The sequence below is a fragment of the Diachasmimorpha longicaudata genome, chromosome 17 (genome assembly GCF_034640455.1).
Source record: "Diachasmimorpha longicaudata isolate KC_UGA_2023 chromosome 17, iyDiaLong2, whole genome shotgun sequence".
In the NCBI taxonomy this organism is placed as follows: domain Eukaryota; kingdom Metazoa; phylum Arthropoda; class Insecta; order Hymenoptera; family Braconidae; genus Diachasmimorpha; species Diachasmimorpha longicaudata.
Window position 1 is genome coordinate 2,052,927 of NC_087241.1, and position 17,109 is coordinate 2,070,035.

At 36.7% G+C, this 17,109-nt stretch overlaps 1 protein-coding gene across 2 annotated transcripts in view; it reads left to right on the top strand.

Moving 5' to 3' along the window:
- The window catches only part of LOC135170627 (peroxidase-like), a 44,195-nt gene that overhangs the window by 7,649 nt on the left and 19,437 nt on the right, over window positions 1-17,109 (top strand). The gene's annotated exons all lie outside the window — the stretch shown is intronic.

Here is a 17,109-nt window from a genome sequence, read left to right on the forward strand (position 1 = left end):
GACAGCCCAGTAATTTTTATCGAAATCACACGATAATCATTCACTCATTTGTCTCTCCGTGTCTGACCCTACAAGCCAACAGAAATGTTTCGGTTACAATAAGCAAAGTAGAGATAGATCCAGCTAACCCTTGCGTCCATGCTGACAGAATCGTCATCGGCACCGTCGAACACGTAAAGACAGAACGGAAATCTCTGGAAGTGGAGGTTTGAGATTGTTCCAACCGGTAAGAACGTCTCTTCATAATCCCCCGATACCGTCGTCTCGTCGGACGCAAAGTGGGTCCGACCACAGTCGTCTGCAACCACTAGATCTCGCAGCTCCTAACGGGGCACCGGCAGTTCCGGTCCTATCTTCAACACTAGTGCCTCACTGACTCAAGGGCGTTTCTTGTTTTTTTCTCTCTGATTATAATTCTCTTCGAATTTTGTTTTTTTTTTCGCAGTCGCTGGCACCTACGAATAGGCCAGCGACTGCGAATAAGCTAAAGACACCCTCTAACACCTCATAATGGAGTGTTCGATATATGCACCCCAACGGGAGTGAATTGCGGAAATAATCGGGAATCTTTAACGGCGGCACAAACTCTTGATCCTCTCGGGAGTCATTTGCCGCATTCGCGGGATTATGTAGAGAGTGCATATGACTGAAGTGTGTACCTGTCTACACGGTCATCGGCCATCGACGACCTCGCCGAAGAGTGAGAGTATGAATGGGACCAACCAACCCTGTTGTTGGAGATGGAGGCTCTTGGGGCAGGGACCTCGTCATCTTCTCTAGGTGGCCTTGTTTCGGTTGGTGGTATGAATGAGAATTAGCTTCAAAACATTCCCTGCTGGGGCAGTGCCAGGGGTCGAGGGAGGTACTGAGGGCGACCTTGAAGTGTCCTCGAGAGTGAATTCCGAAAACGAGAACCTTTTAAGGTTTCTTTCTTTTCATAATTATGAACTGCCATTAACCTGACAGTACTTTGTTGAGTTTCGGTAGTTATCGATACTTCCTAATCTCATTAATCCCTCCCTCCAGTGTCGTCAACTCATAAATGATACAGAGAACCCATTCGGCGTATGACGTTTCCTCCAAAATAATTTTGAATCATCAAACTAGCCAAATTTACAACTCGGCTAGAATCAAATTAAGATTGCTATTTTGTGGCGAAACAGCTAAAATAGAGATATCAACTAGAAATTTTGTCAACATTCTCGTTTTTTGAATTACTGGTTGAATTATGTTATTAAATAACCAAACACATTTATTAACTTTTAGAAATGATTTTAATTTCAATATCTCTAAGACTTGCACAGACAGAAGGCACTTCACACAATGAATATTATTGCATTATGAGGTAGGAACGAATAAACACTGTTTCAATTTTAGTTATATCAGATTATTATTTAAAATATCACTTCTGACACTATCCACTGAAAAAACAGTACACACTACGAATGTTCACTATGAACTAACTATGTCTCGTGAGGCCCAGAGTTCACACTCAACCTCAGAGGGCAATAGAGGTCCCTCGCCTTGCACAAGTCCTGGTCCTCTCTGGTCACCAGATGTAATTGGGGAAAACTACAGCGGATAATCCTCATGGGGATTCCCCTTTAATTATTCTATGGAGGAGGGCCTCATGACAATAAACTAATAAATATTTTCTACATTTGAAATTATTTGATAGCAGGGTGAATTTTGTAGTGGGGAAAACCCCAAAATTCAACAAATATGTACAAGAGACAGATGAGGCATTTCAAGTTAGACTCAGTTGTCCTGGAGAGGGTAATATAATTTCCACCCCTTGAAATATTTCCTTTTTATGACTTCTCCTGGTCAGCAGATGTATCTGGAAATATTCAAATGTTATAAAAAATAAGAAAGAACTGTGGACATTTCCCTTGATTTTACAACTACAGAAAATCCAAGATAATGTAACTATAAACCATCATCGGTTATATAGAAAAATAAAACTTAGAAAGAGTGAATTTTATACCCGAGGAAATCCCCGAAAACCAACATTACTCTCTCGGACACTTTCTAGCTAATTAAATGAAGCAGACATTTTTCTTTGGCATAGATAATCGACCAAATGAATAAATTAACATATTAAATGCGTTACGTGTGCATTTGAACGTATATTGATTTCGTTCATCGAATTGACTGATTTGTTTCTCACCCTCTTCGGGTGTAAAATCACATTTATTGAATGTTTTCCCAATCATGGAAATACTGCTAAATCCGCCACGAGTTGATAAACCTGTCGAACGTTTTCTCTCTCTCTCCCTCCCACTCTCTCTTAGTTCCGCGGTCCAACCCACACCTTTCCCATGATACTCACGGCCATTCAAATCACGCGCTTGCTCGCCAACGTGTAATTGCCCCGAAACTTATAATTTTCCGAATCATTTGTGCAAATAACTTCCTTAGGAAATCTGAAAAAAAAAAACTGGAATGATACGTGCTGTCGAGAAGGATTTGATTTATCAGCTACTGGTTTTTCTTCAACAACTCATACTTATCTTTTATAACCGAGAGGTTACAAAAACATGTCAATTTTTTCTTTTTACGACTGTTATCATTTTATCGAAAAAAAAATGTTCAAAAATTCGTAATGATGTAACATAGTCACATATTTTTCCCGAGAAATTTGTCTATTTTTCTTTTATAAACTTTTAATGGTAACGGGAAATACCTCAAGTACATAGAAATAAATTCTTGATAAAATTAGGCTTCTAGAGAGTGAGACGTAGGAGGAAATGAGAATTAAGTAATTTTTGGGTCATTTTTTGGTGGTAAAATTTTAACCACAGCAACGCGTGGTAAGGTCTGCTAGTATATATATATAAATTACGTGTCACGTTGTTTGTCCGCGATGGACTCTTAAACTACTTAACTGATTTTAATGAAGTTGGCACACCGTGTGCAGTTTCATTCAACTTAAAAGATGTGATACCAGCTGCTCTACCAGCTTTAACGTCTTCCTTCGTAAATATCAATTTCATTGTACTAAGAGGCTACGGTAGTAGAAAATCTGTCATGGAGGTCGCCATATTTTTTTACAAATGGCATCTAGGTTAAAAAGCATGGTGACCACCCTGACTGATGTTCTCCTACCGTTCCTTCTAAATAGTTCAGTGTAATATGTAATATAACAAAAACCTTCGCCACAGCAACGCGTGGCCGAGTCTGCTAGTATCTTACTAATTTATGGAGCACTCGATTACGAGGTTTTTGGCAGGTAATTGACCGAGAGTAGTGGGGTTAATCCCATGAGGAATTTGTCCATCGAAATACAAAAACATTGAAGGAGTGAGACAGAAGGTATTGTCTCGTCTCATTCCGAAGGTGTCGGAATGTAACTAGCGCTACAGGGGGGGGGGCGTCGTAGTACCTCACCCCAGAAGAGGCAGGGCGACATGCGCAATATTGGGATGTCTGCCCGTCAGCCGACTCAATAATTCCTCAGTAGCATTTTTTTTTAATTGCAAATAATTCTTAATCCTTATCGTACTACACAAAATCCTGATTTTCAGAGTTTCGTTGAAACCGCGAATCAAGAAACAATTCGATTATTCTGTCAGAAAGTTGAAAAAAAAGGGTGATTGGGTTTGGAATGACATCTTCCTAGTCTCCTTAATTTTAAATGAAGCATCCTCATGTCCTCGTTTCTGCTCGTCCTAGTGTTACCTAATTTCAATGGAAAAAAAATATTTCGAGTAGCGGGACTGCTACTGAGGAATTGTTGAGTCGGGTGACGGGCAGACACCCCAGCATTGTGTGTGGCGTTCTGCCTCTCCTGAGGTGAAGTACTACGATGCCGCTGGCGACACTCACCCGTTCACCCCCAGAACGGAGCCTCTACTTCAGTCAATCCTCTTTGGTAGGCACGAAGCCTTTTATGATTCCCACTGAGTCGCGGCGAACCCTTCTATCTTTAATATTAAATTTTTTTGCCGTAATTTCAATTGAAAAAAATGTCTCGATTTAAAAGAAGAGTCGCTCATGTTAAATTCAATTCAATTGATTCAATGGAGAATCAAATAGTTGAATTTTGATTGAGAGAGAAAATTAATTTACATCAAAAAAACATTGAAGAGAATCAAACATATGGCGAGCATGAAGTTTGTCGTGTATTACCTGGCAGATGTTCCCTAGATTGGACGACACTCACTACCTGACGAATGACCGTCATAAAGCCATTTGACTTTTCATCAAACTTTTCAGCTATAAATTGCCAGTAGGTCAGATATATTCGTGAAACTTTGAATCACTTATGTTGTCTTTAAATATGTCATAAAAAATAAAAAAAAATCATCATCTTTTCGTATACTCAGCTACTGATTTCGCTAACTTCTGTTTTAAAATTGCGAAATTTTTAAACAGACGATGTCGTGTTGGAATATAGCCTCAGTCTTCTGAGAATTGATTTTATGAGTCTATGGTTTCAAAAATGTATCAACATAGAGAGAGATCTTGGGACGAGACATAAACATAAGCCATGAGGTCAGATGGTAAAGGAAATGGGGATCCTTTGTCACATAATGACGATTTTTCTTTTGGTCTCGTTGACCACTTTCAGTCTGCTGTGGCAGGTCGAAGTGAACAGACATTTCTTCCTCGTACCATTTTCAATAAACTTAAATTAAAATAGTAAATCCACTGCGTTAAAAAGTTATTTCTCTGTCCCCCATATTCCATTACGTCGTTTTGTCGCACGTTCATTCAGAGTGTTTTGTCGCATGTTCGTTCAAAGCAGCAAAGCGAGAAAACTGCAATAAACTATAACCGATTGCACTTTAGAATTAATTATCATTTTAGAGAGAATTACGATACAGTTCCTAATTGTTTTTAAAAAACGATTTCCCGGCGTGTTCTTCAACAACAATAATAAAAAATTGATACTACTAACCCTATTAACTGTTAATCTGCTAGGCTTCCAAGTTCCATTCGATTTCAGCAAAGTCGGATGCCAACTTCACGCAGGTGATTTTTTCTCTTTATAACGCTGCAGTCCCATAATTAAATCTCCGTCTAATCTCCCTTGTCTTGCCCGTGACATGCTTCCTATCATATCCTTGCTGAATATTCCCTTCTTATTTTTTTCAAAACCAGAGACATGGAGAGAACTGTGTCAGGGCCATTGTTACTAACATACCCTCTGCGGGCCCACATTCTTCAGTCACGATAAATGGCAATTCATCAGCTCGATAATTATTTTGTATACCATAGTATCTTGGGAATAGAGGAGATAAAATTGAAGGAATATAAAGCGGATTTTGAAACCATTTGAGTCGGTTATCGGTTTGAATAACGAACGATGATGGCGCATTGAACAATATCATATCAAAATAATGTAATGAATAATAGCAGGGAAATGGTATTTTTTAGGAACGAGTGTTATGGGGATTTTTGGAGGTGAGTGAACATTCACAAGGGGCTAATCATGATTATTTTTCCCATCCAAATGTTGCCAATAGGATTACACCATTCGACGTTATTTGATATAGCCAACACGGTACCGTCACCGTCACGTGGTACAAGTGAAACAGTTTTACTTCGGATATTTTTTCAATAGTTTCCTGTTTGTTGCTGAGCAATGAAAATATCCGATAAACAATTTGTACGCGTTTCAAACCCCAAAACTGTCATTAGAAAAAATCAAGTTCGAAGACTTTACCTCGACATGAGCAGATTTGGAGGAGAATCTTTGGAGATTATTGATCAAAAAATTGAAAATAATGTTCCTAATAATACAGTGAAGACAAAGGCCACAATTTGGAAACAATTCTCTGCATTTTGTGCAGACAGAAAATATAGGTTGGAGAAGCCACAGTTACGAGTGAAAAACCATACTATATGACGTGAAATGCCACACATTTAATTGTTTGCAATTGGAATGAAAAAAATAATCCAGCCAAATACCCCTCGACCTTCAAAATTAATCGGATGGTTCCCTCCAGTTTTTCTGCGTAGCACCGATCGGGATAAGTTTCGCAGAAAGACGCTCCGGATTTTTGACCAGTAAAACTTATCCTTCTCGTTGCTACATAACGAAACTCTCGGGAAATATCCGATAATTTTGAACATCTTGGGGTATTACTACTGATTATTTTTCCCACCCAAATTTCAGCCAATAGAATTGCACCATTTGTTGATATTTTGTATAGCCTACCTCGAATATCAGCGATTATTTTTCCCATCCAAATCTTGGCCAATGGGATTGCACCATTCGACGTTATTTTGTATAGCCAACACGGTATTTCAGCGGAAATTCTTGGAAATTTCACTGGAAATTTTGCATGTTGATATATATAAAAAAAAACAAATGTTGAAGTAACCCTCAATTGTATCTGACAGATTAAATGGCAATTCGTTGAAAATTATGTCTCATGGTGCAATTCTATCGGCCAAGATTTGGATGCAAAAAATAATCCCCCGAATACCACTCGAACTTCGAAATTATCTGATATTTCCCTCAAGGTTCCCTACAAACAAATAAGCTCGTCAAGTTTTCCAGAAAAATCACTCGCGCTTCGCGCTCGTGATTTTTAAACTGGAAAACTTGACACGTTCATTTGTTTGCAACGAACCTATCGGGAAATATCCGATAATTTCGGAGCTCTTGTGGTATTATATGCGATAATTTTTTGATAATTTTGGTAAACAAACGACACTTAACCAAATAAACCTCTTTTCATGTCATGGCACAATTCTCTTGGCCGAAATTTGGATAGGAAAAATAATCCCCTGAATACCACTCGAGCTTCAAAATTATAGAATATTTCCCTCTAGGTTCCCTGCATACAAATGAAGTCGTCAAGTTTTTCAGGAAAAATCACTCGTGCTTCGTACTCGTGATTTTTTAGCCTGAAAAACTTGACTCCTTCATTTGTTTGCAACGAATCTATCGGGAAATATTCGATAATTTTGAAGCACTTGTGGTATTATATGTGAATAATGTTTTCTTGTAGTAATTTTCACTTATTCGAGTTCGAGGACCAGCCAATGCTAATCTCCGGATGAGGAAAATTAATGAGCGATAAAATATCAGAAGAATATCTGAAGAAAATGAAGATGCGTGAGACGAATTTTCACGCCATATCTCGACGCTAAATATCCATCCAACCTCAACAAATATCAATTGACCGATCGTTAACGAATGCACACACGAAAAGCTTTGTCTAAGTAAATTTTCACTTTTCAAATTACCAATTCTTCAATTATTAACTAAATTCCATTTGGTTACATTCAACTCTACCACTCGCTCATAATTATCACATCCGATTGTTCGGAATGAATGATTCTAGTTCACTTTTGTTGTTTTTGCCCCTCCCAAGGTTTTCCAGGGAAATAATAAAAACGTAATTCGGAGTTCTTGACTCCGGTGTGTCCACATCTCCTGATGCAACAGTGTCTCCTTGATCTAGGAATGTTTTCGCAGTATAATCCGATTCGATTCAAGCGATTATGGCACTCAACGGCAGGTGAAAATGGAATGAAAGTGCATATCATTTACTTTTTGCACTTGAATTTGTTGTTTTTATTTTTATACGATGCAACCGGCGTTGGCCAGTTTGGATTTATATGAATTAGTATCGATTTTTCAGTGTAAAAATACCTTTTTGCGAACCCCAAGATCAACACAGAAAAATTATTTAGACGATTATTTATTTACGACGATTATTTATTTGTTACCGATTATTTATTTATGACGATTATTTATTTGTTACCGCAGGGAAGGGAAGTCGTGTAATCGCGGTTTTTTCGATCTGATCACTTTGATTGGAAATGATTAGACATGTGAACTAATTTTAAAAAATCATATCTTCAAAGATTGTCTGTATGTTTGTGCACACTTGTGGTCCATTGTCCATAATTGTTTTTATTTGATAATGGTGGGTGTAACGATGCCGAAATTTAGACTGTTAATTAGTGTCTCCATCAATCAAATTTTGAGAAATTTCAATTAATAGAGAATTTTAATTAATATAAATTCAAATTTATATGAGGGACAACGCGCGGTGTAATTATAAAAATCATAATTGAAAGGTTGAAAATTAAATGAGTTTTGAATTCAAATCAGTCGCCACAGACGACTGAACGACTGAGGCATCTGCGTGATAGACTTTCGAGGTATCGATAGTATCGATGTTTGTCTTACTTGCAGTAGCATAGATACTCTCTCCTCGCCATTGAAAAGTTTAGAAATATATTTGTTTTCATATTTTTCAGTAAAAAATTACTTTTGAACATTTTAATGCGGCTGAAAGTCGGGGAATCTGTCTGAACCAACGGATGGTGGTTCAAGTCTTCCAGTTACACTCTTAAATATAGCAAATACTAGTCCAAGATCTTTAGGATTTTATTTAGAGGAAAGATCTAGACGAATAAGAAGGCGCGAGTGGACCGTGAGAGCTAAACTCCAAAAAACTGAGATAAAAAATGTTTAAAAAAATATTTGAAAAATGTCTTTGAACAGGAAATATTATTTTGAAAGAAAGTAGTTATTCTAGTTAACTATTATGTCACTAAAAATATGACTCAGGTTCATGTCCGAATACTACAACTATGTTAAATCATGGGAGGATTGTCTTACATATGACCTTCATCGGATGTCATCGAGAATTATAAAAATCGCAATTAAAAAAAAAAGTGTTTTAATTCACTGAAAAATATTCAAATTGGAGAACTTTGAGAGACAATGAGGGGTTTCCACTCAAGGTTATATATAAGTTCATAATTCACCATGACAGCAACATATGGAGATGATCCACATCGCGATAAAAGACAAAAAAGAATTTTCCAAAAAATAAATTTCTTTTCTGAAAAAATTATTTAGGAGCAAAAATTTTGTTTTGTCAGTCTATATTACTCTTGCAGATTACTTCATAATAAAATCACTTTTTAAAGGCACAAGGTTATATATATATACAACCTTATATCTACATCCGTCACGCATTCCAAGAAACTCTGAGACAGGTGGTGAACCTACTTTTCTAAAATAAGAACGAAAATAAGAGTGTAATAAAAGTTGTGAAAAGGAGATAATTACACAGTATAATCACCGAACAAATTGGTATGACAAGTGAGGAGAAAAACCTACTCATTGCTCAATGAATCGTGATTAATTTGCCAACGCTGTCCGACAAAGGAAATTTTTAGAAATCTTGGACAACCAAAAAAAGGATAATGGTCACATAGACATGGCAAAATTGTTCATTTGGATCGGATAAAATACCCATTACCATTTTCGAATTAGTACAACGATTATCTCCAACCATCTCATTAGTACGAATCCATCGAATTTTAATTTAGTTTCCAAGAAAGTGACTATCAACGAAATTATCTACTGACAGATTTTAACCGCAGTTGGAGAAAAAAAAATTGAAAATATTACTGTATATTAATGATTTAAGTATCGAATAAGTTTAATAAATATCGACGGCGGAGACCGAAGTGACTGCACTGAGGGAAATGACGAATGCAAATCAAAGAAATATTTCTTCCAATAGTATCAAATCAATATCTTCCTGAATCAAATAAATTCGTTTACTTTGATTTATTGTCGGCCATTTCGAAAAAAATATTGTTGTCAAATACCACTAATGCCATCAAAATGAATTATAATTCATTTCTTTCTATTAAATATTTCTTTGTCGCAATAAAAAAAATTTTTTTTCTAATTTACTGATTTTTTTGCTCAATGTATGCGTTCGTCTATTGTGCGCAACTTTTTGACAGAACAATCGATTTGTTTGTTGATTCGCGGCGTCAAAGAAACTCTGAGAATGTGAATTCTGCGTAATAAGATATGTAGGATCAATATTATAAAAATGATAGGATTTATTTATTTTATAAAGGTAACAGTTTATTTTAAAATAGTAAACAGTCAAAATTATATTAGAAATAGGCGAAGAGTATCCTCTCGCGTAACCGGTCAAGTCACAACTGGAGTAACTGAACTCGCACCACTTTTCGAAACTCGAAAATGCCCTGTTTTTTCCTTCTTTTCTTTTAACACTAGTTTTCCCCCTGAGTCCTCAACAATCTAAGGTCTGTCCTGAGAATGACCCCATATGGCTGGACAAAACCCACCGTTATATTATAAAGAAAATCTTCAAAACTCGAAACATGACCATCATAAAACTGTCATGTCCCGCAGACACTTCTCCTTCTCCTCGCATTCCTTATAGTAAAACAAAGACATAAATCTCATTGAAAACTTGGCGTCAAAATAAATCTTAATGTCCACTAGTGTCACATTGTTCTTTCACACGTGCGCAAATATCCAAAAGAACAAAGCACTCACTCACTCACTCTTCACTCATTTCATGCATTCCACAGATAGGGATTAAGAATTATTTGCAATTAACAAGGGTAGATACCCCAGCATTGCGTGTGGGGCCCTTCCTTTTCTGGGGTGAGGTACTACGATGCCGCTGGCGTCACTCAAACCCCCCGAACTGAGCCTCTACTTCAGTCAATCCTCTTCCCCTAAGGCACTGTCATCCCTCGGGCATGCGTTCTGTGTTCGGGAAAATGTATAGTCCGGTATGATCTACACCGCCCGAAGAGGCCTCCATAACCTATTCCCCTGGTAGCAGCCATATTTATTGTCATATGTAAATAAGCGTCCAAAGAGCTATTTTTTTTTCATATTGAAGGTAAAAAAAAATTGTTCAAAATAGGTATAAAATGAAAGAAAGGTTTATGATTAATTTTAAAAAACTACCTTTTGCTTTTCTTTATTTCTATTGTGGGGGGTGTGGGCGTCGCCTCGCTGGGACTCGGATCGTCTTCGGCGTGACATGCCTCGTGCAGCAAACTTCACACGCCTCACGAACCGCCACTTATCGTCTTCATGATATAATGTACTATTTCGAGACGGGCTGAATGTAGCAAAATTGACAAAAAAGTCATTTATGGGTTTTTAGTTCTTTAGCTGATGACTCAATCATTTCCATAAATACCAATGTGTTACCCCTTCTGACCCTCTATAGACTAATATCCACTGCATTACAATGTCGTCGCTTTTTAAGGTTCATTGGTTTAAAATATAGTGAGTATACAACAATATATACCCTCAATTTGTTCAAAGTGTTGGAACCTCAGAGGTGGGTCATTTATGGTGTCTTTATTCTACAAACTATGATCATTATTTTAGTTTAAAATATTGAGTATTTGAAATTTTTAAATTACAAGCTTTTAGACATTTTCATATCTCTCCGATGTAGTTGTGGTCAGCGGCATCTGGGAGCAGTGATTTGGTCATCACACGCTTTTTGCATACTAGCTCATATTGTGGTTTTCTTGAATGTACAACCACTCTCATCATGAGGTGATTTATCGTGAGACAAGGCAAAGCAATGGCATTCATCATCTAGATCAAAGGCGGTTTACTGACCACCTGTGTTAATGGCCCTCTTTCGTCTTCCATTTTTTGAATGAATATCTTTCATTTCGGATCTTGATATTTTATTTAAACAAGACATAAACAGTTATCGTTTTAAGAATTAACAAATCGGGAGCAATTACTCTTATTTTACGCACTACGAGAAAAATATACATTTGCCAACGAAATATTCTGGTGATAAGAATTTAAAGCGAATTTTGAATGCGGATTTTTGGCATTTAATTGTTCGAAACAAATGTTATTGGAAAAATTATATATTTTTTTCTCGGCGAGGGTGTTTCGTCAGAAATTAATAATCAAAATTGATTCCAGCTAAGTTGTAAATTTGGTTGGTTTGCTGATGCAAAATCAATTCATTGGGAAACGTGATACGCCGATTCGGTTCTTTGTATCACTTGAGTTAACGAGGATAGGAAGGAATGTTAGACGATTGATAAGAAATGCTTTATATTAAATAAAATACCGGATACACTTGGGGTTTTAATTACAATGTTGTTTCACTCACTGTTCATTCTCAACTGTCTGAATATTTCGTGTGAAATTTGTTAGTGGAAAATTGCAAGGTGGTAGGGAAGAGGGAGTAGGCAGAAGGGATCAGTGAATTTGAGGATTAGTCCAATTGCTGTCAATAATCATTAAGAGAGTAGACCGACGGTCGGGTGAAAAAATAATCCCTTGTTGTAAGGAGAAAAAATTGTCGGGAATGGGAAGATTTTAGTTAATGAAGAATTTATGGCTAAATAGCTCTATGAAATTAGAAGACCCTTTTTGATTTTTATATCCCAAGACGCGCCGAGACATAAATAAATGGGAAATACTAATTTCGGGTATTGGCACGCAACAGAGGGAGTTTCGTCGCGGGATGCAACTCTCGGGCAAATGGTTATACTCGATCTTTCGTCTAGTGATAGCGCTCACTGTTAAAAATGGTTGTAAATTTCAAATACTTTTTTATCAATTAACATAAGTATTAAGAAAATTAAAATCTCGGTAATGCACTTGATATGCACTTGACATGTTCACCTGAACAGTATTCTAAATCAGGAATAGATAATTTTCAAGAATTTTCCAATGAAGCGAGAGAGAATGTTATTAATTATATAACAGCCAAAAGTCGTAAATTTAGAATGTGTGGCCAGCACCACTAATTACATAGTTCTCTCGTACTTTCTACTTCTTAGTCATTTTTATCTATTAGTTATGAGTCTAAATCAATTTCTTAGAAATTTCGAAAACATTAAACTACAATACTCCCATAAGTTCTTTCGTCACTGTAATTCATAAAATTAAGAAAAATAATATGGCACCCCCTCAAGCGATTGCCAGTTATGCGTTTTCGGGATTGCAACAAATGCCGTGAAAGATGCAAATAAACAATAGGTCGAGAAACAAAAATATATATTTTATTGATATACATTAAAAATATGTATTTTATCATCGTTAGGGGGTGAATAATGAAATGAATGTTATTCGTCTAGAGTTGTAAATTCCAGAGGTCTGAATTGATACATTAACGACCTAACCTAACTGGTACTCGCCGAATAGGTTCCTTGTGTAACTAGTTCAGGAGGTTTTTTGAAAGGATTGGAATGAGTGAGGAGGTGATGGATGAATATTGGAAGACTTGGATTTGTCGGATCGAAACACTTCACTTGTTTTCACTACCTTTCCGTTTATTCAAAAAAAAGGACACAGATGTTACTAGATGTAACTAGTAAGAGGTTCTAAAATTCAGCTGACTAACAATTTCACAATATTAGTCTTATAGGCAAAATAGTGGTGGCAATGCCGAACGAATGAGATTAAAGTTAGAAGTTTTTCTCATTAGTGGAAAAACACAAAGGAGGTGGGAAATAACTATCTTTGAGAAATTGGGAGGTTTTTTCGGTTACGGGAGAGGTGGAAGGGAGCGGCAGACTTGGGTTCGCTAAGGTACGTGCATCCCGCGATGAGGGATTATCGAGACGAACCGATTGGTGCAAATAAAACATTATTGCGGTTCGTCATGAAGGTATTGGATAGTTATAAACGTCCCCAAAAACGTAGAAATATTTGAATGAATGAGTATTAAAATCTAGGAAGATAATTAAAAATGTGGACGAAGGGTCTTTTATAGCTGTTTCACGAGCAATTTAATGATTTCTAGATTTGGAGAAAATTAATTATTTCGAGATTTGGATAAAATATCAATACCATAATAAAACCATTAAGAGGGCAGCTGCACTGAGGATTAAAAAATAGTGAATATAATTTCGATTCATGGATTTGTGAACGCGGGGAATACGTTCTCTTTGAATAAAATAATTTCTGGGACAGCTAATTTGGGAAAAAGAGGAATGAAAGGAAAATGATAAGAAATACCGAAAATTTAAGCTTCTGCGAGATGACACACAACAATAATATACTTTTTGTGTATACGTAATATGTATTTTGTTTAAATATATTATTGATATTTGCGTAAGATGGGATAAATAAATCTACTAGAGCGCAAACTATTTCTTCAATACACTTCCGGATGTTTCGATAGAAAGACGAGAAAGTTCTTTCGTTGACCTGTCTCGAAAATAACATTCGAAACTACCTCGTCGTACCTCACCCCAGAAGAGATGGGGCGCCACACGCAATGCTGGGGTGGCTGCCCATTTTTAATTGCAAACAATTTTCAATCCCTATCTTACTACAGAGAATTCTCATTTTCAGAGTTTCTTTGAAACCGCGAATCAAGAAACCAGTCGGTTATGCTGTCAAAAAGTTAAAAAAAATGGTAGTAGGGTTTGGAATGACGTCTTCCTAATCTCCTTAATTTTAAATGAAGCATCTTCGTATCCTCCCTTCTGCTCATCTTAATGTTATCTAATTTCAATGGAAAAAACCATTTCGGTGACGCAGAACACCGCCATTTATGACTAGTCCCTCTGTCAGCGGGACTGCTACTGGGAAATTATTGAGTCAGCTGAGGGGCAGCCACCCCAACGTTGCGCGTGGCGCTTTACCTCTTCTGGGGTGAGGTACTACGATGCCGCTGGCGACACTCAAACCCCAAGAACTGAGCCTCTACTTCAGTCAATCTTCTTTGATGCTGAGCCTGACTCTGCTAGAGATCGACATTTAGAGTCCAAACTTTTTCTTGATCGATGCCCCATCGGGCAGCTCATCAAGAATAATTTTATTTGATCCAAAATGACCCTCCTGCCCCATAAAAAAATATTCGTAACATGAAAACCATCAGAAAATAACCGGAACATTTGATGACATGCCAAATCGTATTTTCTTCCCATTCAGTGGCTACTGTAGTTTTTGAGAAGAACAAACGGGGAAATTAGAAGTTAACGAACCATCTTAAATTGAAAGCCACATACCCATTATGATCGAAGGATAAATATTTCCTTTGTTCTCATACTATGTGAAGAACATCTGTAATTACCGTAATGCATCGTGCGAAAAGATCAATTTTGTTAACTAGTTCCATTATGCGTTTAGAAGAAAGAAAATTCTAAAATAAGTGGGAATTGGTTCTGGCACTGCTTGTGCATAGTATAATTATTTCGTACATTATTGCGGTCAAATCACAGATAATTTGCTGTTTATTTCGTTTTATTTAGTTAAATAAGACCATTTTAAAACTCATTTCGTGCAATTTTCCAATTAACTGAATGATACCCTCGCTATTACTCTTATTATCCCAATCTTCTATGCACTCGATTGCCTTTTTGCAGTGCCATAGCTCTCCTTAATTGTCTCCATCACGTCTGTGTGTATCAACTGAAAAATTCGCAATTTTGGAGATTATTTTTGACCAAATTGTGGAAAAAATGCAGTAAAATTTGTCGCTAAGTGTGTAATCTGAATTTTCAACTTAGGATCGCTATCATTAATTTGTAGGATCAATTGTTGGAGTATTTTATAAATTATCAAATAACAATTAACTTTATTAAAACTTTTAAAGAAAATATAAGAAGACCACGTGAAAATGAATTTATAATCTGCTCTGTGCTACTCCTTCAGAATCTCTCGACGAACTGCCTTCTCCACCGATCTCTCTTCCAAAAAGTCCAGTTTGTTTTTTTCTTTATTTCCCTCTCTTAAAACTAATCACACAAAGGTCTCACTTATAAAACTAAGGCAATCTTTGTCCTAAAGAATGAGCGCATTGACACTCAGGATCACACTCCTGCACTCCTGACCCTGTTCACGCTTTAATGTGTTCCACGTTATGTGACCTAAACATTCGTCGATATTCGACACTTAAAATTTCTAAATACACACTATTGAAAAACTAAACTAAACTCTCTCAAAACTTAGCGCTCTTTTACCTAGAACTAAAACACAAAGGGTACAAAAACTCTCTTATAAAAAATACGAGAACACAAAATAAGAAAGAAATTCTTAGGCACTACAAATCTTTATTTTGAGGAGTGGTTTCAGCTCGATCGGTCCCGTAGTTCCTGACATATATCAACTTTTATAAATTTCGTTCTTCCTCAATATCTCAAAAACTACTGCAAGGATTTCAATTTTTTTCAAAATACTCGCCTCAGTGGGCACCATACAAAGCTATGAAAATATATATATATATACATGTAGGATTCAATACAGCAATTTTAAAGATAAGATAGGATTCGATTTATTTAAAATAGAAAGCTACAGATACAACTAGAAACCCGACACTGCGAACTTCGGTTAACAAATAAATAACCTAATCATTTGTTTGTCCTTAAATACTAAAAGTGCCCTCTGCTGTACTCGTTTTACTCACTCAGGCCTAAACCTCGCTATATTATTTTATAATCTAACACCCGGTCCCGCAATTCCACTGGGGACTTCCCCGATGGACCTCGGGCCTCCACTTTATTTTATGGCTGAGTACTCGGCTTTCAAAAAATATTCCATCAATAGGGGTTTTACCCACTAACAGTCCCTCAGTTAAACTTAAAAATATACATCCCACATACATATATACATATATATGAAGTGAGTGGGGTATTTAACTAACTCGACTAACAATTATTAAATATTCATCAAAGATAAATTTATTACGTGAAAAGATGTATACAAATCAAAGGTTAAATTTAGACTGCCCAATCTGTTGCTGGTCAGTCGCGATAATATTCGGGGCGAGTGTCTGTGTGTATTGGTGTACGACAATAGGCGAAAGGGGCCGAATAATAACTTCGTGTGTCGTTGGTGCCGACCCATTGATGTGGTAGGATACTACATATATACCCGTATATGTATTATTATCCCCATTTATCCGTTTTTTAATATTTTTGTCATTGCTGCTACGTTCAACCCGTGTCGAAAAGAGTCTTTTCGTTTACTTGTAAACGAAAAATGACAATTCACCACTCCTTAGAAGTAACCTCACTACCAAAAAGTACAGTTTGGACATACGTGCGACGAGGTGTTTTAACTTGTGTGATTGGCAGCCCTCGGCGTCCTTTTTTTTTTTTTTTTTTTTTTTAAAGAGTTTATTTATTTTGTCAAGAAAGAAAAGTGAGGACGAATACAATATACGAGAATTAATAAACTCAGCCAAAGAATACTCGAACAATAGACGAAAATACATGGCTGCGAAGCAGCATCTTGCAAATCTTTCAGTATGTGAGCTAGTAAAAAAGAAAACTCTTTTGTTATTGCCGCAGATTTGCCCTCGGCGTCCTCTGGGGCCGCCAACTTCACACTCGTTCCTACCTCGTCGCACT